The sequence below is a fragment of the Microtus ochrogaster genome, chromosome 19 (assembly GCF_000317375.1).
Source record: "Microtus ochrogaster isolate Prairie Vole_2 chromosome 19, MicOch1.0, whole genome shotgun sequence".
In the NCBI taxonomy this organism is placed as follows: Eukaryota; Metazoa; Chordata; class Mammalia; order Rodentia; family Cricetidae; genus Microtus; species Microtus ochrogaster.
The window spans coordinates 39,991,177-40,018,788 of record NC_022021.1 but is presented as its reverse complement, the minus strand read 5'-3'; positions in this window follow the sequence as shown (position 1 = coordinate 40,018,788).

Below are 27,612 nucleotides of genomic sequence, written 5' to 3'. Positions count from 1 at the left end.
ACACACACACACACACACACACACACACACACACAGACACACACACACAGCCTCCAATACATAAATCCAACTGAATAACTATTTACTATTGCTTATGTGTGTATGATTTTAGAGTTCTCCACCTGGTGTTGAGCAATCATTTAATTGAAAATATTTTGAAAAATTCTTGAGGTCATAGCTGAAAAAGGAAAAACAGAAAGGATATATCATATCCAATGCAGTAATCTAGACATTGCACTAAATGGGGAAGAACTGAGAACATTTCATATAAACTCTGGAGCAAGGCTCTCAAATTCAATACAGTGCTCCAAGTCATCAAGTAAAGGCAGTTGAATGACCGATGTCCACAGAAAATTAACCAACTCATATATGAAAAAGAAAGACATGGTGATGAGTTATGTTGCTGACATTTGATTTTGCGTTATAATTTGATCCCTCTGGAGTAATCAAATGAGTCAATGACATGATTTATTTTTGTCTCATATTTTTCTGGCACACTTGTGGCCTTCATTTTGTTGAGATTTAATATACTGCAGCAGCATTAATTTTCTGGCTGGATACTGTATTGCAGAGCCATAGCTGCCACGAAGGTCAGTCCTTGTCAAGGACAGTGTTTATGATGGAATAATCGCAACAAATTACAGACTACCATGAAGTTGTTTTCAGGTCTGTTGCCATTCCTGAACTTACTAAGCTGTAATATATGCTGAATCCTTGAAAAGAGAATCCTTCTCCATTGGGAATTTATCGCGAGAGTTTCCAATCATTAATCATGAAAGACAGCTATGGGGACTGTAACTAGTATGGGGACTTTAGAGATGTGGAGCATACAATCACCACATAACATACAACAGTAAATGATTTAAAAGATTTGTTTGTCACAGGGCTTATATTTGTCTTCTCTCCTCCTGACTTGTTGATCTCTTGAAACACTGCTTTGAATCATTTGTATTACACTGGACCCATAGTTAGCCCTTTTCTAGCCCTGGTAGACATTGCTTGGTGCCTAAGAAGAGGGCCTTTGATTTTTAGCCATTAGTGAAAATCCATACAAATCAGAATTGACACTGACAAATAAGCTTTGGGGGAACCTACTGTTTTAGAAAAAAAAAAATTGGTAACTTTTAAACTAGATTTTAAAAAGTGAGCTACACTAATTTGTCAGTGAATTCATTTTCAAATTTTTTTGGATTCTACAGAAAACTTGCATCTCTAATAGGGACATAAATTAAAGCTTGTGGGCTGCAGGGTGTCATAGCCACGTGTTGAAGCTCTGAAGAGTGGATATGCCATAAAACTTTATCCAACCTCTTAAATGTCCCATGTGCATTGTGGATGGGAACATTCCCTTTTATTCAATAGAGAATTATTGTGATTGTTTATATTCCCACAAAAAGGAGAAGCAAAATGAAGCACTTCTCATTCTGTGGGTTTGTCATTACCTCAGCACTATTTCTCAGTAGAAAAAAAGAAGGTGAGCAACAGAATACATTTTTTTGATAGTATCTCTAATGTATTTTTGGTATGTTTTCACCTTGGAACTTAACAAGGAAAAAAGTCAGTCTTTAGTTATTCATTTACTTTTTTGAGATCATAATGCAATTGCATCATTTCCCATTTCCCACTTCTATCCTTTCCTCAGATTTATCTCCTCCCCTTTCAAATTCATAGCTTCTCTTTGGATCAATTGCTGTTACAACTCTGTATGTATTTAGGGAATTCCATATTCAGATAGGGCACAGAACACAATCTGAATAGGGACATTTTAAAATAGCACACATGCCATAGCATATAGTTCCTGTTTAGTGTAGATCTCCTAAGCTTCTAAGACACAGACATTTCTTGGAGTGAGTAGCCCAGCAAGTGGAGGCAGGATGGACTTCAGTGGGGGGTGGGGGTGGGGTTGTTAACGTCCACAGAAATTGATGAGTTTGGAGATAAAGCAAAAGGTTGGTAAGAAAGCATTCAGTGTTAGTCTAATAATGTTAGATATATCCAGAGAAAAGTTAAATAAATAGAAATCTGTATGTTTCAGAGGTTTAGAGAAAGTGGAGTATGTCTCTGGATAGAGAAATAACTAGTGCTGCAATGGTGACTGATAAGGGTAGAGTGGAAAAACCATAATAGTTTAAAATATATCTATAAGTGAAGACTTTTGAAAGTCCAGGTATCAAAAGTGACAGGCATAATTATGATAACATTGTGATATAAATCTCATAGAACACAGAATCTTGAATTTTTTTAAAACACATAAACCAGAGAAACTGGCCGTGTGTTGGTGGTGCACATCTTTAATCCCAGCACTCGGGAGGCAGAGGCAAATGGATCATAATGAGTTCAAGGCCAGCCTGGCCAACAAGAGCTAGTTCCAGGGCAGGCTCCAAAACCTACAGAAAAACTGTAGAAGACAAAATAAAAATAAAAACCAAGAAACATTAAAGTAAATTTCCAGAAACTAAATAAGAAGGTGAACCCAAGGAAAAACATATAGTTATCCTCTTGGCTATGGGAAGTAGACAAAATTGCCAAGGAGAAGGTTGGGATCTTGGGGGTGGGGTTGGATAGGGGTAGGGGGAGATGGGGAGAAAAAAGTTGGAAGGGAAGGGGGGGGACTTGGGGAAACAGGAGGATTGGGATGGAGGAAGGTTGGACAGGGGAGCACGGAACCACAGTTCTTAGTTAGGGGAGCCGCTTTAGGGTTGGCAGGAGACTTGACCCTAGAGTGGCTCCCAGGAACCCATGGTGATATCCCCAGTTGGTCCCTTGGGCAGCTGAGGTTAGGCAACCTGAGATGACCCTATCCTATAGCAATACTGACGAATATCTTGCATACCACCATAGAACCTTCATCTGGTGATGGATGGAGATAGAGACAGAGACCCACACTGGAACACTGGACTGAGCTCCCAAAGTACCAATGAGGAACAGAAGGAGGGAGAAGATGAGCAAGGAAGTCAGGACCACGAGGGGCGCACCCACCCACTGAGACAATGGGGCTTATCTATTGGGAGCTCACCAAGGCCAGCTGGACTGTGACTGAAAAAGCATGGGATAAAACCGGTCTCTTTGAACATGGCGGACAATGAGGACTGATGAGAAGCCAAGGACAATGGCACGGGGTTTTGACCCTACTTCATGTTCTGGCTTTGTGGGAGCCTAGCCAGTTTGGTTGTTCACCTTCCTAGACATTGGACTTTCCACAGGGCAGGGAACCCTGACTGCTCTATGGACTGGAGAGGGAGAGGGAGAGGAGCTGGGGGGAGGGGGAAAAGGGTGGGAGGGGGGGGAGGGAAATGGGAGGCTGGGAGGAGGCGGATACTTTTTTTTTCCTTTTCTCAATAAAAAAATAAATAAAAAAAATTTAAAAAAAGTTTTCTCAACCTCAATTCTATGGTAAAACCTTGTAAAATCACTCAGAAGGTAGTTAAGTCATGATTCAACTTTAATTGCACTCCTCATTTTTGAATACTTTAGTTATATCATACTTTATGTAGAATATAATTTTATATTATAAGCTATTAAAATAGTATATTTGATTTAAACACATAAGACAAAACATTCAATGAAATGTTGGACAAATTAGACAAACATTTTTGAAATTTTTAAGTTATAGCTACAATTCGTCTTCCTTTAATTCCTCCAGACTCTCCCATTTATCACTCATCTCTCTCCTTCTATTCCTGGCTTCTATTTCCATCTACTGTCTTTCTTGCATATATGTATATACTTGCAGAGTCCTAAAGAAAACCTATTCAGTTCTTATAGTGCTATTAGTATGTGCATATTTAGGGATGACAATTAGCACTTAGCCACCAATTGGTGTGATCTTCCCTGGGGAGGACCACTTCTCATGCTTCTGGTTCTTCATGTGGTGCTCAAGCTTCATCGGTATTCTCCATCCATCTTGGCACACCCATAAGTGCCATCTTTGTTCAACTCATATTTGCGTCATCATTTTCTTGACACTGTATGATGTTAATTTTGTTGTTGTTAGAAGACACAGTCTCAGAGCAGCTCCCTGATCCTCTGGATCTTAAAGTTAAAAAAAATTCTTAAAGAACTGGAATTTACTTCACTAGCAGACAAGTAGAAGGAAGGACCTGAGTTCCAGACATAGCAGATTAAGAGAAAGATGAAAAAGGAAAGAAAGAAAAAAGACACAATACTGGAGAGAGAGAAAGGGAAAGACAGTTGTATGTAGATTCAGGGATTCAGGAATTCTCAGTAAATAAATATATCTCAGGCCTGACATCTCTTTAAACGGTACCAAAAACTGTATAGTTTGTACAGTTTATAATATTCAAATAAAATAATATAATCATCTATTCTGTAATAATATTTAAAAATAAGATTTAGAAGAAATATATCAAGCCTTCAAACAAAGATGAATAATATAAAATGTACTAAAATGATACATGATGCATGTTGAAAAGAACTTGGTTTTCTCTTTGGGAAATTGTAGTAATCATAAAGAATCATGCCACTCAGACAGATCATGGTTGACCTTAAACAAACAGAGTGCTTTCAGTTCTGTCCTGAAATCCTTTCTTCTCCAAGGTGTTTGTGGTTCTCTGAAGGGAAGATAAGTGAAGGAAAGATTATATTTTCCTTTATCTCTTGCAAAAACCTTAAATAATGAGTTGAACTGACAGTGAAAAAGAGCTCATTTGAAAATTTATGAAGCTATCACTAAATTCAATAGCAGACATTTCTTGTGTGACTTTCCGCTACAACTGTTTTTCATGAATGAATCAACTGTTTGAAAACATTTTATTCACATTCTATTTTTAAAGATTTTATTGTACACTTAACTATGTGCTGTATGTGTTTCTGTATGGGTGCACACATGGGTGCCAGTGTCCATAGAGGTCTAATTTTTCAGAACCTCATAAACTGGGACTACAGGAGTTTGTGAGCTGCAGAGAAGTGTGTCCTGAGAATTGAGTACTGGTCCCCTATATGAGGAATATGTTCTCTTAACTACCAAGCCATCTCCCCAGTCACCAGTTACGATTTTTTAAAATTTCATGTAGTATATTGATACCATATTCTTTCAATTACTTTTCTTGTCTTTTTCCAAATCCTGCCAGTTCTTTGTCTCAGCAATGACAACAGCAAATGAAATTTTTAAAATATTTGAACATATTTTGTAAAAGGAAGTGTAGTGGTTGGTGTGATGAATGCTGCCCATGTTTTTGGGACTTTGAACATTTTGTCCCCAAAATTTGTTGTTGTTTAGGGAGGATTAGGTCCTACAAACTTGGTAAGGAAGTACTGTATTCGAGCAAGGTTTTGAAAATAAGAACAATAACAATAATAATTTTAATAAACCTTCACCTACTTCTCGATCACTGTTTTTACTTAATGCTATCATTTCACAATGTGTGCTTTCGGCTTGCTGCTCTAGACACTATGCCTGCATCTTTCTGTCAGGCTTCTAGTATTTCTACCTTTGTGTATCTCCTCAAAAAACAAGGATACATCCTAAAAACTGTATATGTAAATGTTTGAGAAAGCATTATTTTTGAAATCTAAAGTTTAGAAAGAACCAAAAGGTCCATTATCTAGTTAACAGATACCAAAATATTATACATCTCCAAATTGAAATGTATTTGGTAATAAAAAGAACAATATGTTGATATGTAGCACAGCAAGAATAGACATAATAGTAAATGAAAAACATGGTGAGTGGAGTAGTTAATTCTCTGAATTCTATTCATATTGCCTTTAATACCAATGAAATTCTTTCAGGAAAAAGAAAAGGTTTAGCTTTATTCTACATTCGGAAATGACTGAGTTATTAGGATGCAAACATAAGGGACAATGACTAGTAAGCCATTGCCTTCTATTAATGAAGTCAATAGGTAAGCTTTTCCTATGTTCATTATATATCAGGGAGTCACTGAAAATGACTAAAATCCAAAGTTGTGTCTAATGCCTTTTGAACAAAAATCACCATGAGTTAGAGAATCCACATGACCTATACAAACCAACAATTCTCTTCTTCTGTTTATTTCCCCATGCAGTCATGAAGGAACAGCTTCGTCAGAGAACTAAAGAAGTATTTATGAATTTGAGAAGTGCTGGGAAGATAAAAAGAGCTGAGGGTAGGAATGGAGGAGAGAAATAGTGCAAATATGGTGCTCATATAAAATTCTCATTTTTAATTTAAAATTATGTATTATTGAAATGTACATATAATTTTCAAAGTACAAAAATTTAAAAATTAAACCATAAATATTTTGATTTTGAGCAATGTTAAAAAAAGTCTTGCCAGTTAATTTTTCATTTGTAGTGTTATATATACATTTACAAATCTGAGGAACGTGCCATGAGACTTTTTATTTTGTTTCTTTTTTTCTTTTCTGTTTTATTGACACAGGGTCTCACCAGGTAGCTATCTTGGAATTTACTATGTAGACCATATTGGCCTCATAATCACAGAGGTCCACCAGCCTTTCCCTCTTGAGTGCCAAGATTACAGGTATGCATCACCAGACCTGTTCAAACATATTTTTGATATATTGAATACATACCATATCTAGGTTTTTAAAATTTAATCTACAGTGATTAATTGTATCTACCCCCAAACACTTGCCCTTAGTATTCTGTGTAAGGTTTTATAATTCAAAAATTTCAGTTATAGTTTGACTCATAATATCAAAATACCGTACATCAATTTCATCACTTAAAGCTAGCACTTTGACTTTACACTGTGTTCTTTCCAAATTTTCTTTCCTTGGCTCTTTAAGAATACAACATCATTACAATAAAAATAAAACTTTTCTTAAATATCCAAAAAATATCTCTTTCTTACTATATTTAATAAACTTTCAAAAATGCCTTTAAAACTGCAAGTGGATGACTTATTTAAGAGCATAGATTTTAAAATCCACTCTGTCTATTATTGATATTTGATTACTACTTTTGAGATTTGAAAATATACTTTTGAGTGCTTGAAGTGTTTTCTACTCATATTACAAAGCATGAACAGCTTCATAGTTGGCACATAACCCTGATAAGTTGGCAGTGAGCTCAACATGAAATAAAATATTTAAAAAACTGCAATTTAGCAAATGCAGATAAATGTAGTTAAAGCAAAAGTAGTTTTTTCTCTGATTATTTTAAGGGAATGAACGATATAAGCACATATGGTGTGAATCTTCAGTGTCACGAATCCTTGTGAGTCAGAAGTCTAGGCCATATGAGAACTTCTAGAATGTTTCAACATCAGAAATGTTGGGAACAACTGAAAAATGCAGAGAAGTTAGGCTTCATCAATAATAACGGCATTCTAGATTCAGATTAATGCACTTCCAGGATGTTTCCCAACCCCTGTTGAAAATAACCACATTCATACCAGAGTCACATACAAGGAAATTTTAATACCAGAATCTCCTTTCTGAAACAACTGCACCATTGCTGGAATCATTTACCTTCACAGGAAATGTGATTCAGAGAATAAAATGGGCCTGAGCTGAAGGGCAAAGGAAATCATGAAATACTCAAATGGTATATTGAATAGACATTAAGGATTGTTGGGATAACTTTTAAAAGAGTCTGGGATCTATTTTTCCTGTAAACTTTCTTTTTGTTATTTAATCTAAAAGAAACCAGTCTAAGCAGAAATTGCACCCATGACAGCTGGAAGTAATTTTAGAAGATGACATCCCCTCTCCCAACAAAGTTTGTCCTCAGGATTAGGGATATAATTTAGGGGTTGGTTATAATTGGTATAGGGTTGAAGGTTAAGGGGGAATTTTGTAGGGTCAGTGATTTAATTAAATAAAACAATAAAAATAAAACTAAAAAATAAATAAGAGAAAATTGGATAATAGATTAGTGTGAGCTTACTTACACTAATTATAATAGTGAGTAATAGAGTGAATACTTGTGAGTTATTATTTATAGGCAATTATATTGGTATAAATTCATGTATATTGATGTAAAGTTAAATTATATTGAATATTGTATGCATGCATGCTTCTACCTCTGCTTAAAACCTTTTTATATATTGATATATATATATAATATTTCAATGTACATTTCTACCTCTGATCAAGATACTTATACATTGTTTATATTTTGAGGTCATTGTCCTCACGTGTACAGTTGTTCATTGTAGAATATTCCAATATGACATCTTAGTCTTTAAGTTCTATAGTTATTAGTATTATAAATCAATAGTTATCTATGTTTGTCATAGTTAGACTAATCCAGGTTCTTTAGATACATAGAGATTATATTCTGCATAGATAGGTAATCTTCAACCACTTCAAAGAGCTTTGAAATATGGCATTTAAATAATTTAGGGTTTTGCTGAGACACAATTGCTCCTGGCAGCACCAATCTATTCCTGAGAGAATGTTGAACACTGGAGACACTCCACTTGGAGCTTGTTTTCTTCTTGGCAAAACTGGCCTTTCGACAAACAACTGCCCATGCCTCATCAACTGACAAGGTACATGGTATCTGGAAATGGATAAGCAGAATTGTCACATCTTGCCAAAACACAGTAAGACAATTTTGAAAAATTTGCTGGCTCTGCAAATGGTCTGTCAGTTAGTCTAGGCCTTAATCAAAGTTGGTTGCTTCAACATTGCAAATGAGACTTTGGATGATTGTCCAAGTAGCCATTTGTCTCTGTCATTGGTTATACATTTTGGAAGTTGCTTAATTGCACTTCCTGCTTTCTCAAGTAATATTATTTCCCTTCTTGGATTTTCAATGGGGTGTAGTTACTTTCCTCTCATGACTTCGCCAAGTTATTTCTTATACAAGATTTAAACTAGTTAGGATAAGATAATTATTGAATGTATTTGTGCTTATTGTATAAAATTTTGTATTAGGCTTAGAACTCTCTTATTTAAACAAAAAGGGGAGGTGCTGTAGGAAACCCTACAGCCAGTAGTTAGCTGTCCACTGGGGCATGGCCTCTTATACTAGTTATGCCGATGTAGAGCATGTGCCTGGCCTCTTTTCTGGCGTAGGGATTCAGTTTCTGATCTCCATTCCAGCAGAGGATTCTGATTTGTGAGTCTACCCCTAAATAAATGTCTGTTTCTAAGCTAGTGTGGAATTTCTTTTTTAATATTTATTTATTTATTATGTATACAATATTCTGTCTGTGTGTATGCCTGCAGGTTAGAAGAGGGCACCAGACCCCATTACAGATGGTTGTGAGCCACCATGTGGTTGCTGGGAATTGAACTCAGGACCTTTAGAAGAGAAGGCAATGTTCCTAACCTCTGAGTCATCTCTACAGCCCCTTTACCCTGTGGAATTTCTTTTAAGCATCCTTCTTCACCAAAATATTAAAAACACAAGGTATAACTGTCTTGTTAGTTGTTGGTCTGAAATCTGTCACTTCTTTTCTATATCTTGGGAGGTTACATCTTCCCAGTTGCCACCATTGGTAGTAACATGAAGATTCTCAGATTGAGCCGGGGAGCCAATTTTATCAAAGAGTAGTAGCAGAGGTATTCAGAAGGCAGTTTGCTACTGTGTTAGATTAGTTGATCTCCTCATCACAACTCTTTATACTTCCCTGCCACTGAAGCCCGTCCTTATATTTATGGCCTTTTGCATGCTAGTACAAGTGAGCATGGGTGGGCAGTTATTACTAAAGGCAGCTTATCAAAGCAACACTATTGAACAAGACAAGCCTTTACCCCAAAGACCATTGATTAAAAACAATCCATCATCTTACTTCCAACTGGATTCCAATGTTGTCCTATAAGTTCCAATGGAACTGTTACCTGGAAGGAATGATGGATGCCTGTTCACTGGGATTGTTGCCAGAAATGCTAGTTTGTGGATACCTCACTTTCTCTCAGCCTCTGAGAGTATTCATGTTGCTGTGTGGATTGAGTTGCAAATCCAGTATCAAGCATGCTTCAACATACATTAGTTTTTAAAAGATATGTTCAAAGAAAAGTAGAAGCACATGATACATTCAGACCCAGCCTCAGAAAATTTTCAACATCACTTCAGGTACTATGTGGTTTTAAAGCTGCCATAATTACTGGTCAATGTCAAAAGACAGGAGAACCTGGAATCACCTTTGGATGAAAGAAAACACTTATAAAACTGATTTTCCAAATTCAAAGTAAGAAGCTGAAGTTCATGCAGTTTAATAATAAAACACTTGTATTAAAACAATTCAAACAATTTATTTGCAAGGTCACTTTCAGAGAGATATGCAAATAATTCTGAAGACTGCTTTCCTTTTCTTGACTCTTCTTTTTGATTCCAAATATGGAACACAAATTCACAGAAAAATAGGTCTTTCCCCAGTGACTTATCCAGTTGATTTATTTAAGTTTCTTAGAAAATACAAGTGAACAATTAAACCCACATCTTTAAAGTATGACTTCACAATAAAAATTTTTAAGCTCTACATTAATTTTTCCAAAGATTTACTTGACAATATAAGTTTATTAGAGAATAATGATAACTTAAGAATTGGTACCAACTAAGAAGTTCAAAGAAAAGCATCACCATTTTGTAGTATAGATGGTAGAAAACTTGATGGGAGACAAAAATAGCAAGGAAAATTAGTCAAGATATGAAATAAATATATTCATATTTTTTATTCAAATTTTTCTTAAATTTCTAAGAGTGTTTTTCCACTATATATTTCTGTGATTAACTTTGAAAATGTTATGTGCGATTTCCTTATTCATTATAATATTGGTGCTCACAATAGTGAAATGGATTCTTAAATATACTCCCTTTTCTATTTTAAAATAGTAAAGGAAATCTCCAACATTGTTAGTAAATTGTATGCTCTTTTGCTAGAAATTATTTATGTGCTACCTAACACATTAAAGATTCTATTAATTAATGTAGACACTTTCCCCCTGATATTAGATTCTCTACTCTAGAAATCATGGTGTTCCATTTGTTCTGTGAAGCATAATTCATTTGCTAGTGACACAACTTAAAATATGGCATGAAAATGCCCACATAAACACAGATGTGTCTGCTTTGTTTATGTCTCCAGACGTGTGTGTGTGTGTATGTGTGTGTGTGTGTGTGTGTATGACTATTGCTGTTTGTGAACATAATTAGCAGGCTCATGGTTCTGTGTTCAATACTCAGAGCATTCAAAACAGAAAAAAAAACATGAATAGTATGAGTTCGATTTCCCATTAAAGTTCAAAAGAGACAAGACTGTGATTTGTAAATAGAGAGTTATCCCATTTTCAGGGATGCTGCTAAAGAATTCAAGAATGTTATGAGAGGAAAATGAATAATTGTATACAAACACAAAGCACTATCACCATATTCCTTTTGTTTTCTGTGTCCAACAAAGCACTTGGAGGCAATATAGTGGGCCAAGAAAACAGGCAATTGGGTGCACAGTAGAAGCACCCCAAACTCAGGAAACACTGGGTATTTATAGTAAGACACTGACATGACTGTATATTTCTGACTGGAAAGAGCATTCATGTCACTTAGTGAACACAGGTTCTCTCTGCTCTTGAAAGACACACTGTGATGACCTTACCAGACTGAGTGTTATACATAAATCTGTATAAGATAGCCCAGAGAAGGCTATTGCTGTTTCTGTTTCTTCTATATGCCAAAATGAGTGAGGCATATGATGTATTTCTCTCAAATAAAATTATAGTCTTTTAACTGTTCACTCTAAAATATGATATGTGTATCTACATATTTAGGTTCATGAATCAAACATTAAAGAAGATTATTTGATGAAATAGCAATATCAGTAAAGCATCAATTTGAATGCAACACTAGTGATAAAAGGTTTTAAATTATATAGACATGTCAGCAATATCACAATATCAATTTTGTTTTGAAATATGTGCTTGTTCTATTTTCTTGGTATTTTTCTAATGTTTTTCTCATTAGTAGAATTCATTAAAATTATGGAATTTATGTTATGGCTATGAGTCTATGAGTTAAGTAAGTCTTTGACTTGAGACTTCTGTGGATATTAGTTTGATAATAATGACAATTCTAAAATAATTAACAGACAGTTATCAAAGTGTACTTCCTGAGATCATTGTCAAAAATGAATTATTTTGTTTATTTCTAGAGGTAAATTAGTCTTTGCATTTATATTTTATCTCTTATTCTGTGTTAGATATGAATATAAAGTTACATATAGTTTTGATGCATATAGATCTGATTTCTCCCTTATATGCATGCCTTCAATTTTATAACACTTTATTCTATAGCATATTCTTTCCCTATAGTGTGATATTTACAACATCATGAACAACCAACTCAGTATTAATGTGTGGAGTGAATTCTAGGCTCTCTTTCCCATTCCCTTTCAATAGTGGGTCTGATATTCTATTAATGTCTTGCTGTTTTCTATACAATGACTCTGTAGTAGATTTCAAGTAGTGTGATATTTCTGTCTTCACTGCTTTTTAAAGAATTCTGTATACATATAAATTACATGAACTGCTATTTATAGCATATATGGATTTTTTTTAATTGGGTTAAATTTTTCTGTGGTTTATAAGATTTTGTAATAAGCAAATTTGCAGTTGATTACACTTGTAAATAAGATTAACATATTCACCATTTTACACTCTGCCTCTCTGTCTTTATGTCTCACTGTATACACACACACACACACACACACACACACATATATATACTCAGTAATATCTTGTGCCACACACCATCCTCCCCTCCCCCCGTCTGTGCTCTATGAGCTAGAAACCAGTTCGCGAGCTTCGGGCAAGGGGCTGGAGGTTAAGGAAACACAGACAGAGACATACCAACAAACAGACCTCCAATCGCTGGTACAAAAGCCCTTCTTTAATAGCACCATGGAGGCTCAAATACCCTGCAGTCAATGGCCAACAGGTGAAAATCCCATCCTCTGATCCTCTAGGTAAAGCACAGCTTTTAGTAACTTCAATTAGAAGGCTCTAGCAGGGAAGAGCAGCTGAAGGCCAGAACTTACTTGGTTCCAACAATCTTGTAGTGAATATCAAATATGCACAATAAAATTATTAAAATTTATATTTTTAAAAAAAATATATAAATATATATATAGAGACACAAAATAAGTAAGCAAAGAAAATTATTAGAAATATTTGATTATTTTATCTAATTATATATTACATATAATGTTTCCAATTAATATGACTATGTCATTTTTTGCCTAAATGAGATGTTAATGAAGCTATTAATTATTACATCATGACAGGTATAAATTTTAATGCTATTGAACAAGCAATTATACTTGCCCCACTCCGAACCCTGCTTTATCATCTTCATGATATGTAATTTTGCTCTCAAGAAGCCCAACTTGTTTGGGCTCATATTTAAAAACATTTAAAAATATTTTTCTGTAAATCATAAAACTTCCAATGAATACTTCTTAGTACATATTAGATAATTGGGCAAATTCACTATTTTGTATTTCTTTATATCTAGTTTCCACCTAATTACATTTTAACATTCACAGCATAATTCATAAAGTTCTACATATGATGCATATCTTTGTGTACTTAGCACTATGCTATAAATGCATCATAAATTGACTTATCTTCATCCTGTGCTGTGGTGAAAGGTCTATTTATTAATCTTAGCACTTCACAGGTAAGGAAATGAGATTAAGGGTCTGAGAGCTGTACACAGTGTCTCACAGCCATTATATAGTAGAACTTTATAAGGGGTCCATTCAGTCCTGTTCTGGGATATTTGTTTTAATGCTCATATGGATTTAATGTCTTGCAATCAGTCTTGACTCTCACCAATGTGGTAAAGTTGACTTAGATGACAACCTAGTCAAGGCACTAATGCTATTAGTTTTTTTTTTCCTTTCAAATGACAGTTGGAAAATAGTTGAATTTTTTTGTTCATTTTTCACAAAACTAGTACTGATTAAGATGATTCCAAACTGACTTCTGATGAACACAGAAGCTGGAGTGATTAGAGTTTAATTCTGATACCTCACACAGTTTCCCCAGGTCCCAAGTTATCATTCTCATCACTTAGAGTTACCTTTTTAAACCACAGTTGAACAATGAATTTAGAAAATGTAGCCGGCAATAAATGAATACATACTACCCTTGGGAAAGATAAAAGTAGGATCCATTTGAATTTATCCATCAGCTCCCTGCTTGCTCAGTTATACTGATTTATACTTTAGCTGCTGAAAGTTGAGACCATAAAACTGGGAACTCACAAAACTGAATCAGCAAGAAAAGCATTTAATGTATATGTCTCCTGATCATTAAGAAAACGTCTAAAAATTTAGTATTCTTTGGAGCTTTCAAACACAGAAAAAGAAAATACCAGAACTCAGTCCAGATGTACTAATGGTCTATGATACGAATACCAACATAGGCACTAACTAATGAAAAAAAGTCTCTGATTTTTAAATCTCTTAAGAGTTGGAGCTAGCAGAAATGTAAAAAAAAAATCTTTAGGTTCTCAAATTAAAGTCTGTTCAATATAGGTTCATAATAAGACATCTTCCTTAATCTTTGGTCAAAAGGTAAGTTATGTTCAGGAAATGACCAGGTGAAGGAGAAGAAAGATTTTAAAAGCCAGACAACCAGGAAACATGTGGTGAAGCTGTTTCTCCTCAAAATGTCTACACAAACAAATTGGAACAATGAGAATATCAGTGGACATATTAATAAGGAAGGGGGAAGCATTTTCAGCGCGCACCCCTAGATAAGAACTACAGAAAGCTAATGATCATGGGGATGAGATTTTACCTCTCCCAGAGATTGTTGTCCAAGGCACTGTGGAAAGCCCTGAAACCCTTCCATACAAATAACAAAACAGATTTAGTAAGTTATATTTATATATTTGTATATACACACAATCATGTATGTGTGTGTGTGTGTGTGTGTGCAAAAATGATGATAATCAAAGAAAAATTCTATCAACTTGAGAATGAGTAGGGAACAAAGGAGGGATGGATGTGGTATCTAGAATAGAGTGGTTGAAGAAAAGCAATGGGAAAGATTGACGCAATTCTATTTCAGTTATAAACATTTTTTTTTTTTGTCTCAGACAGTTTCTCTGTATAGTCCTGGTTTATATACTACTATATACCAGGGCGGTCTTGAACTCAAAGAGATCAACCTGGCACTACCTACCTCCTGAGTCCTAAGATTAATGGTTTGTATCACCACTGCTCAGCAACATTATTTTGAAATTTGAGCATGCCCCACCTTAAATTTTGTCATCCCCCTACAATAGAAGAGGTGATATGAATTACTCTTCCTTCTTGAGAAGGTTCATGCTCTACTCAGCTCTATTTAGGGACTCTGAAGGAATCTCTGCTGGCTCATCTTCATTGCCTACTTGACTAGATGTAGGAGTGGCGTAGAGACATTACTTTCAGTGAGTCTTCAAATAGAACTCAGATAGGTGTAACTGGGAAATCGGGAGCCCTGTTCTGAAAGTGGACAGCACCATTCTTTTGCTGGGGTCCTAAATATAAGAGTAGAAAAAGCCAACTCAATAGTGCTGAGGAGGGTGCATGAGAGCAGTTGCCTTTTCTACCTGATACCATACCTTGACCACTGTGATGGAATATACTCCCAAATTGTGAACCTAAATAAACTTTTCATTTCTTAAGTTGATTTTGTCATATATTGTTAATCTAAGTTTATAACAGTGTAAGTACTATATAATAGCAATTATGCAGCTTATAGTAGCATGTAATAATAAATTTAATGTAAGTGTGTGGTAATATTTTGTTTGTGAACAAACAAATAAAGCTTGTCTTAAGATCAGAGTGAAGAGCTGGCCACTAGTTAGCCATTGAGGCCAGGCAGGGGTGGTCCATATCATTAATTCCAAAAATTGGGAATTATACACCTTTAATCCCACACTAGGAACCTGGAGACAGAAGACAGGACCTCAAGCAATTTAGTCTAAGCATTCAGTCTGAAGATTTGTGGAGACAGGGTCTTGCCTCCTTTAGTTTGAGAATTCAGCAGAGGCAAAAAGTCTCTCTAGTGGCTGACTCCTTTACTTCTATGATCTTTCAGATTTCAGTACAATATCTGACTTGGGATTTTAAATATTAGAACCAATTAGAATTTGTGATATATAAGTGACCAAAAAAGTGAGTGAAAAAGCAATAATTTAGCCAAAAATAGAATGTATTTAGTGGGGCAGAGATTTCTTCAAAAAGTATATGTACTAAGACAAACATATGTATAACCATGGCACAGCAAGCAAGCATGTTAACAACATTGTTTGAATTGAACCTTGTCAAGGATATGTCAATTGCTATTGTTTTAGATGGGCACAATTTTAACACTTCCTTAGTAGACAGCAAATGTAGTATCATTGTCATTTATCCACTACCTTTATCAAGTTTAAAATAATTTTAAAAATGAGCATTTAATATTTTCTCTGATTTATACTAATAAAATCATCTCAGCAGAGTCACAGTCTTGTATACACACAAGTTGACATTCTCCATACTGAAGGCTGTGTAATCCTTAAAATGGAAATGCTATCAGTTTTGTACTTTTACATAATGACATAATAAGGATTAGCAAATGGTTGAGAGAACAGACAGGCATGATTTTACAGAAGAAAAATCTAGTAAAAATCTAGAAAAAAAACTAGTAAAAGCCAGCACAAGCTAGCATTAATTTATTTATAGAGCTGTGCAGTTGGTATTTTCCCTATAATAAATAAATGCATACTACTGAATGAAAGCTTTCTTTACCCATTTTCTTATCAGTTGTGTCTATCTCTTTGGTATAAATTCCAGTGACCAACACTCAGGTCCTCGTGCATGTTCTGCAAGAACCCTGTAAACTGAGCCATTCCCCAGTCCTCAGGGAAGACGTTCTCCCATACCGACAGAGATCTCTCCACAGAAATTTTCTGTAATTTAGTATGTGTTCAGGTAATGTATATAGGATGAATAAAGCAGTATGGTGAATTTTATCATTAGCAATTCATTTGATAATTGAAAAGGACTCTGAAGGAACTCTGCCATATTTCTGACACAAGACAGGTTCTCTAGAACTGCAAGTCATTGTGTCTTGAATTCTTTTTTCTTAATTGGTGGATGGACTTTGTTCTTGCTTAAATAAGAAAGAAAAAGAAAAAGAGATACAGGACAAAGAAATTCCAGCGCTTTATGAGTTTTCGGGCATAGGCAGTTTCCAAGATCCTCAATTCCCTAGGAAAATGTTTGAGTTTGACAGAATTGATGAAATGGTGGAAAGGACAGAAATCCGATAGTCATTTTGTATTTTAAGATAGTAAATCTTTTAGTAAAGGGAAGCTGAAAGACTCAATTAAGAAGACATGGAGAGCTCACATGTTCCTTATTCAACTTATCCTTAAATAAAGATGTAACTATCACTGGATGTACTTGAGAAATATGCCAACTACAGGGAGGTGACTATGAACAAGAGAGCATTCAATCTTTGTCTTTGTGTGAACTGTAGTCTGAAAAGACAGAGGGATGGTGAACTAGTGAAATCGAATCTGGTGAGAATTAATAAAATTATGGTAGATTGAGCTAAGCCCCTATGTGAAGTTAGATATTAGCTATGAGACAGGGGTAGATCCATAGGTAAAAGTCAGCTAGACAAGAAAGAAGAAAGGTCAACCAAAGACGAACAGCAGCATGAGAGAGATACTTAAGAAGAGGGATGCATTAGTGGTGACAATATCTCTATGTAAGAGAAGAGAATAGTAAGGTGTATATTTAATAATTAGCTAAAAGTAATTTGGGTAGTGTTTGGGTGTGTGTGTGTAGGGGGGACTCAATCAATTCCTCCAAAAGTCTTAGAGACTGGTAGATTTCAAATCTGTTCTATGACCAGAAGTCTAGAGAGACACCAAGTGTCCATGTTGCAAGCTACGTTTAAAGTAAAAACATCATTTCTGTGCTACAGTGTAGAAAGAAGGGCAGCATTTCTTTGTCTCTCTTCTCTTAAAGCTGCCAACTGGGTCAGAAGATTATGACTAATTTATAGAAATAATCTACTCTGCGTAAGCCAGTGTTAGTCAATTTTAGTTACATTTTAAGAATTCTGTGGTTGCATCATCGAAATTGAAGTTTTATCAAACAACTCTTCCCCAGAAACTAGATAAGCAGACTCACAAAAAAATTATCCCAAAGTATACAATAATAAAATGCAATATTATTGTGGTCCATGTTATCCTAAATAAATATTCAAAAAATAACTAAATAAATGCAATTCTTCATATCAAATTCCCCAGCTATTAAAAAATAATAGGTTAGTGCTTGAAATGCTGACAAAGTGGAAACGCAAAGAAGAGTTTCCAGGTATATCCTTGGTTATAGGTTTCTGTGACATTCAAATGGCAGAGAATTTAGGAGGCAGCTAGATGTGGGGCAGTTTGAAATAAACAAGCATTATCTACTGTGAGAGATATAGGAGGAATCAATAAAATTTGCAATCAGTAAATCTGGACAGAACAATTCTCCAGAGTGAAAACAAAATTTTTTAAAGGGTCGTTTTTAAAAATATTCATTTTTAATTAAAATGTAGTCCCATCACTTTCTCCTTTTCTTTCTTCACTCCAGCACTGCCCAGGTTTCATCCCTCCAATCCCTTCCTCGTATCATATCCCCATTCTCAAATTTAAAGTCTTTTAAAATTTTTATTATTGTCATATAGTTATACATACATATATGCATATATACATACATACATACATGCATGCATACATACATACATACATACACACATACCAGGCAGGAGAAATCCCATTTAGACGGGTTAATCAAAATAATCCAGGTCTCCCTAAATTTAGTCTCCCTAAATGGTGTATGTTATTAATATAACCCTTGATTACTTCTCAGAAATTGACAATAAGTCCTATTGCTGAAGACACCACATACTCAGGATAGATGACTCAGCTGCTTTGAGCTGAATATGACCTGAAAACCTCCTTCCTCAAATTTGTTCTTTTAGCCACAGGGAAATGTAGTCCTCAACTTTTCCTTGAAGGCAGATATAGAGAAGGAATATAGAAATACTCAATAAATCAAAACAGTTTTACAAATGTTCTATTCTTATTTGGGGCATATTCCATATGAAAAACAAAACCCACGGAAAGCAGATGTTTTTCTTTGTATCTGTACAGTTAATGTTGTAATGTAGTAAAAATACTACGGAAATGAAAGAATGCATAATTCTGTCTATTCTAAAGCTTTGTAGAGCCACCAAAACTGCTGTCTTGATAATCAGGATGGCACAATTGTTTATAGTGTATACTTTATCATGTCTAGCAAACTCTCACTAAGACGAAATAGTGTAGCCAGTTCTATTTTCTAGCAGTAATAAGTTTTTGTTTTATCCCCAGGGTTCTTGGGCCAATTCTCTCAACTGGAGATTGAAATGAACTCAAGGTCCTAAGTTTCTTAGACCATGCTACTAAAATCATTTCCTCTATTTAATACGTTGGGTCTTTTTCCTTTCTTTTCTCATTTTCTGTACTTTATACTCTTATATCATACATGTTCAAAATTTAAAAGGCTTGTTATTTATCTTAGGGACATAAATTACTGCTGGAATAAAGGTGGTGTCTAGCATATTTCTCTCATTTTAGGTCATTTGTGTGGTGTAATACTACAAAACTAAACTGTGCGACGGCAGATTAGTGGGAGCTGGTCGTCACAACACGCATTGCATGAGAAAGGGCACTAAGTGTTCACATTCAAGGCTCAGTGTGTTTCCACTGCAGGTTATATAGCCAAGGTGATTTAGCTTTCACTTCATTTTTCAAACCTCTAAAAATGTCACAACATTCAAAAGCAATGTGTTATTCTGTAGTTTATAGAAACAATGATCCTACTATTTCTGTTGTTTATAAATTTTATTTTCAGTCCACTTTATTCTCATCTCATAGTTTCAGTGATTTATTCTTTCGGGACAAGAAAAAGAAGCAATATTGTTTACCCGTTGTTTTATGGTTTGATGTGGGATTCCCCTCAGATACCACTGATGAATAGAGAAACTGCCTTGGCCTGTTAATAGGGCAGAATTAGATAGGCAGGGAAAACTGAACTGAATGCTGGGAGAAAGAAGGCAGAGGCAGAGAGAAGCCATGTATCCCCACCAGAGATAGACACCAGAACTTTAGCTAGTAAGCCACAGCCACATGGTGATGCACAGATTAATAGAAATGGGTTAAATTAAGATGTAAGAGGAAGCCAATAAGAAGATAGAGCTAATGTGCCAAGCATTGGCTTAAATAATATGGTTTCTTTGTGATTATTTTGAGTCAGAGCTGCTGGGCAGACAGGAAACCAACAAGTGCCCTCTTACTACAATGGTTAGCTTGTACAAATCGTTATGAGAAACTAGGAGGTCTGAAGAATGGATATAATCAAAGTATATTGAACACGTACGAAATGATAAGGGGATAAATAAGTTTAAAAAGCAATGTATTTGATAACACTAACATAAAATTAAGTATATTTCTGGCTTTGCAGAGCAGGTTCAGAAACAGTACTTTCTATTTGTCCTCATAATTTCTTTAAACATATAGTATATTTTATTGAGTTCTTTATTTAGGATGTTTTAAAAATAATTCAATGAATTACATTTTAAGTATAATCATTTTTTAATTTAAAAATATTTAATGTATGTTGTCTTAACACAAATATTGATTAGGTTCAAATGAAGAGATTAGTATACAAAGAATATTTGTAATCGTGCCTGATTGAAATCACAGTTATTTATTTTAAATATTACGCTTTGTTTTCCTGGTTCCCTAAAATGATTTTCACTCAATGGTCAAGAAAATTAAATTGAGTTGTGCAAATATGATTTTTTCCTGGTTGTTTGGCAAATGTTTAGACTAGATTAAGATCTAAAAGTATTCTGGTAATCAAGTACTGACCATAGTCCATGGACAGTGACTATAGCTCAAGAATATCCACGAGGATTATTACACACAATTTTGATTACGTGTTGTTTTAAAAGATTTTGAACTCTTGCACTTACATTTGACTTTATATTTTATTGTCAACATTTATTTTTGAAAGACTACGGGGCACAAATTTTGCAGCAGATTATCATTTGTGCATAATTTGGGTCTGCTTACTTTAAATGTTATTCCTAGGGAATTCTGATCATTCTACTTGGGATGTGTGACCTGATTTTACATTCAAACAAAGAAACCAAAGTAATAATAAAGTCCAGAACAAAGTTTCTAATGTAACAATAACCACACGACCACCAAAATATAAAAAAAATCATATTAGTTATTTTAATTGCAAAACAGATTTTTAAAATGAATTTTATAATATGATCGCATTAGAAAGAAAAATATAAAGGATGATACAGATAAATATAATGTTATTTTAATGTCACAATTTACAAAAAAACTGCCTTTGGATTTTACAGTCTTTCCCTATCATCTTTGATGATTATCTTTGAGCCTTAAATTGGAGACTTCTGTTGCAGATGTAATCATTTTGACTAACGTCTACATAATGCCTTCATCTCTATAACATGATTTCTTGTGGCTTTCTGTAATGGTCTTTGTTTGCTCTAGAATGAATTATCATTTATGAGGGATATAAGCTACACTTATTTGAGCAAAAGGATAACCTTTAGGAAACAGGTATTATGCTGGTCTAGTTGGTTGATGGTAAGTGGTTTTCTTCTAAGACAAAGCCTTACAAGGCCCAGACTCAATAAAATGTGATTACAGGAGACACCAGAGATACCACATAAGAGAAAAATCTCACAGGAACCACAACTAGACAAAGAAGTTCAAGTAAATAGTAACTACTGAAAGAGGAAGACTTGTCCTAATTCAGGCATGAGTCTCCTAAGTAATTACCCAATAAAAGTGGTTAGTGCTGAAATAATGTATATATAAACCACACTGAAGGATATCAACTGGCTGTATTTCTGTATTTATATGTATACATTTGTATCAATAATAATAAAATGAGGTCATCAATTTAATAGGAAATAAGGAGGGTATATGAAAGATTAGAGAAGAGATGGGAAGAAGAAAGTGGTATAATCACATCTTAAAAATTTCTTTTATTTTTTTGGATTTCTTGAGAAAGGACTTTTAATAAAAAAGTAACAAAATTTAAAAATCTACTCTAATTGTCATTTGTCAGTCTTGAACAAATCTTAACCAAAATGGGTAAGCACATGTATATAATTTTAGTTGTTATACATGTAATATATTCTATATATCATGCCTTTATAGTACATGTATATAATGTTTTCATTGATATATATATATATATAATATGCATTTTGAACTTTTCCTTCCAATTATCATCTAATACCCCATTTATTCCTCACAGCCACTGAAACACTCTTCCCAATAAGTCTTCCTTATTTTCATGTCACAATACCACGTTATTGAATCAGGGTTCCCTAAATGCACAAGAGTGTGAGGCTATTAATAACACTTTCCCAGGGGCTGCCACTGATGGGCCTCTTTATGTTTCCATTTTAAAATCTCATATTCTATATTCTTTCCCCCACATTTTCCTTTTAATTTACAATTTAAGTGTAATAGCAGGTGGTTGGGGGTAACCATATATTTTCTAGAACGAAGAGTGGCAAATTCTCTCTTTATGGTATTATGATTTATAACTTTACTGAATTTAGACAGTTTCAATAAAAGGGAAGCAATAAAGGGAGATAATTTAAGGGGATTATATTTTTTCAAATGTCAGAGGCCAAATTATAATCAAGTTTTCATACATTTCGTTAATTAACGTTTGGAAATGGGTTTAATTTATGTGGAATTTAGAGAGCTCTTAATAGGTTAGACACATGTAATTGCCTTTAGTACCTGTAATCATCTTAGTACATAATTTGCATGGATTAGTATGAAGATAAATGATCTTGAAAGTAAAAAGCACCAAGATTGAAAAAGCCTTTTAAAGCATTCAAGCCAATGTTCAAGTGTTATGAAGAACACTCCAGTCTGTCCCTTCATTTTAATAACCATGTAGCTATTTATCAATAAGACAAAATAAATGTCTCCTTATAATTGATGTCAACATGCTATCAAAAAGCAGTAATCTGCTTCTAATTCATATAACAAATTATAGAGATAAAAATAAATTGCTTTTCAGAAGTCCTCTTCTGTTCAATAAAGCGTTGGAGGGGGAAAACATAGTTCTTTCCTATATATGTGTATATATTCTGATGAAGGTTTCTTACTCTGTATCCATCAGTTGCTGGATAAAGGTTCTAAGGTGATATTTAAGATGTTCATCTTTTTTGGGTCTGTGTTACCTCACTCAGGATGTTTTTCTCTAGTTCTATCCATTTGCATGCAAGGTTCAGTATGTCATTGTTTTTTACTGCTGAATAGCACTCTAATATGTAAATGTGCCACATTTTCTTTATCCATTCTTCAGATTCTGGCTATTACAATTAATGCTGATATGAATAAGTTGAACAAATGTCTTTGTAGTATGATTGAGCATCATTTGGGCATATGCCCAAGAGTAGAGTGGTATTTCTGGGTCCTGAGGTACATTGATTCCCAATTTTCTGAGAAAATGCCATACTGCTTTCCAAAGTGGTTATAAGTTTGCATTCCCACAATCAATGGACAAGTGTTCTCCTTACTCCACATCCTCTCCAGTATAAGCAAGCTATCATTGGTGTTTTTGATCTTAGCCGTTCTGACTGGTGTAAGATGATATCTCAGAGTTGTTTTGATTTGCAGTTTTCTGTTGGCTATGGGTGTTGAACATTTCCTAAGGTGTCTTTTGGCCATTTGAGATTCTTCTTTTGAAAATTCTGTTTAGCTTTGTACCACATTTTAAAATTGAGTTATTTGGAATTTTTGATATCCAGTTTTTTGAATTCCTTATATATTTTTGCTGCTATGAACTTAAACGGGATTCTCTGAAAATTGGAAGGAACTGGACACTTGAAAGGAACTGGACAATAATACTTAAAGGTTTCTTGTCACCAAGCATATAGAATTATATGTGTGGAGGCACTGGGAGCTTTTTCTATGACTCTAAAGTCTTTTTAAACTCTAAAATCAAATTACCCAGCTTTGAGAATGTCATCCTAACATTTGTTTTCAGTAAAGACAAAAACTAGTATTTTGCAGTTTAGTAGTGTCAATGCTTGAAAAGCTGCATATTATAATGAAACACTTAGAAGCTAATGAAATATACCCTTTTGAACCTTAGATGTTTTTCTTGTCAATTTTGTTTAGTTGTCTGTTTTTTGAGAGTGAACATCTGGCATTGTACAATCTTCAAACTTGGTTGTTTTTATTGTATCAGCATAAGCAGGAAACTGTGTTCTCACTGATAACCTTTGAACAAGAATTCTCAGCAAGCAATATTTTCAGTTAATAAGGTACCAAAAAATCATGTCAGTGTGGAGTTAAACTTGATGAATTTAAACCTCAAGTCACTTCAGTTGTAGAAATCACTTATTGTACTATTAGTTTAGATGCTAGCATTGTTGTACAAAACCTGTCAAAATGTCAAGAAAAATAAAGGAATTTACTGCAGGAAAGACTACATGTTAGAATTTCATGTTACCAATTAACCAATGAGGGAAACAGGCAAATAGTGTAAGAAAAAATTTAAAAAACAAGTTTAAAAATCCCAGAAAAGTATAAGGAATATACTTCACGAATTTATGAATAAATGGAAAAAAAATATTTTTTTTATATTTATGTAGTTTGTGTATGTGTGTGTGTTTACCTGTGTGCTTATGTTTATAAACTGACTTGTGTGAGGGTACATGTGGAAGCCAGAGGATATCTTGTGGGAGTCATTCTCTCTTTATACCATGTTGAAGCCATGAATCAAACTCAAGTTGCCAGATTTGGTGACTAGCAACTTTGCTTGCTGAACATCCACATCTACTAAACAGTCAGTTTACTTAGAAGTGCTAGAAGGAACAGGACTTCACGTTTTCTAGACAGAATTTCCATGTCCTTGTACAGGAAATACAAAGTACTGATTTGACTAATGTCTACTGTCTAGAGTTTCAATGTATCCCACATAGGTGAAAGGCTAGAAATTGTTAATTTGGGGGTGCCATTAGGGAATTACACATTTGTGTCCTTTTTGTCTATAATTCTTAAATATGAAATTAGAAAACAAGTTTTAAGATTCATTATTTTCAGACTGAAAAGGATCTAAAACTATATGAACATATGATCATAAATCTGAAATTCTAATCTATTTAAGATGTCTTTCAAGTGGACAGAACAATACACATCCATGTCTTGGTCTAATTTAAAATTTAGTTAGTTATTTCCCTGATTATCCTTTGATTATTTCCATGAAAACATAGAGATTCTGAAAGGGAAATGTTGGTGATAAAAGACTTTGAGATCTAGGACCCATATCACTGCCTTGCTTTCAGGAGGGAGCATACACATGCCTGTATAGGTACGAGTTTATAATGAGTAGAAAAGGTTGAAATCTAACTGCAGAAGCATTGTGTCTAATTCAAAATAGAGACTCATAACTAATGCAAATATAGTTTTACATCTTAAATTGCTTCCTTTCACAATAATGCACATGAATTTTTAAAGTATTGGAACTAGAAATTATGCAATATGCAGCTTTTACGTCTATGACAACATAAAAAAAACATATAAAAGGCTCTTAGAACTTATTGTTTAACTGCCGAGAATCCACATAGGAAAAATGAAAAATAAAGATTTTCAAGCTGGGTTAAAGATCCTAAAAGAAATGGTTTTCACCCCCCTGTGAAGATTTAGTTCAGAGAAAGAAAGGATTATAATGTTGAATCCAGATCTGACTGAGTGAATGCCTCAATTGGAATCTCTAAAACCTTCAGAGGAACACAGACAGAAAATAATGATGGGCTTTTGATATGGCCTAAGAAACCACCAAAAAAAGTACCTCTCATGTGCCTCTCAAGAGCTTTCCTTTTAGTCTATTGTGACTGCATTCTGTCTGACATTGGGGGCCAATTTTTCCACCTCCTCACAAGCCCACCTGCACCTCACTGATTCATTCTTTAATACAGTTCTTGATGGCTGCTATTTTTTCATTCCCATTTCACTAAGAACTCAGCTACAGGGTTCCATAAGCCCTTGGGGGGAACTACCTTGGAACTAAAGTCATACCAAATCTCACCAAGTCTTGTGAACCGTTCAGAGTGGATTTCCAAGCAGGAGAAGATTCCTACTCATCCGCCATCGTATATTTCATTTATTCCCGTGGCTTTAAGTGTGTCTCTCCGTAACTGAAGACCTCCTGGGGAGTAATGGGAATTGTCCACAGAAAGAGTCCCTGATGGTTTGCTCAAATCATCGCATTATGTCTCCTCAAATCACAAAATAACCCTTCCCATAATTCCTGCGTGGCACAAAAATATCCTGATTTCACAACAACAAAAAAGTATTCCGTAGGAAGGAAACTTCTGAGAATATTCTGGTATTTCTTTGCTGGTTCTGCAAGACTCTTTTCCTGTAAATGTGTATAAGAGGTTGCGATAGGCATACAAAAGAACCCGAGAATGAGTGCATTGTCTTTTTGTGTAGAATACTCGATTAAAGAAAAAGCCTTAACCAAACATAGTTATACATACAATCTATTTCCTTTATAAATGCAATAGATCTCTCTTTGAAGTATATTTCACTTCTTCATGAAGGGATGGAAGAAGAACCTTGTTTTTGCTCAGGTTGATCCTGAACTCATGGGCATAAGGGTCCCTCTGAATCCCCAGAATAGGAATACAACCATATCAGGCTATTTCTATAATTTTACAATACTTCTTTCTAAATGCATATAATTTTTAATAAATATCTTTGAAAACGAAAATATATTACTCAGAATGGTAGCATGGTTTTAAAGAACATTGACACTGACTCAGAATGAATTTCAAATCCTATAAAATATCATTTTTTTAGAGAGAGATAAAGCTTGGCATTGTAGCAAGTTGATTTTCAGAGTGTAATTTGATTTAATAGAATTTTATTGTGGCATTGATATAAATTCCTCTAAAAGGACAACAAAGAATACTTTATTTTATCAATAATTCCATTCACAATAAAAATAGATTTCTCCTCTGGTGTCTATGTTGAAAGACAATTAGTCAATCTTTCTACTCTGTAAAATTGTGATTAATGAGGTAGTGATAGATTATTTATAAAGTCTTTGTGTTCTATTCATTAAAACATAGAAAATTGATTTTTTTCATAAATCATTCTTAGTAAATTCAATAAGGTTATATTTATTTAATCTGTGTTTTAACCTTTCTCCAGCTTTATTATTTATATTTTTCTTTAATGTTCATTTTTAAAATTACCATGATACAGAGAGTGAAATATAACATATTATATGTTCATAAAATAGATCATGTAGTCAACTATATAATGGACAGTTGTGTGAAATAAGTGATTATCAATAATTTGCTTTCAATAGCAATGTGACAAAACAATGTCATTCCATGTTGAATGCTTAAAAAATATTGTTACTTCTGAAAAACTGTAAGTCAATATCATCTACTGCACAAAACAAAAACTATAAAAAAGGACTCAAAATGGGAGTTGTTAAAAAGTATTATTAAAATAAAGTTAATGACACATGTGTTCCACTTAAAAAAAAAAATAAAAAGAAATGTTCCATCCTGGAGCCACATAGGAAGAGAA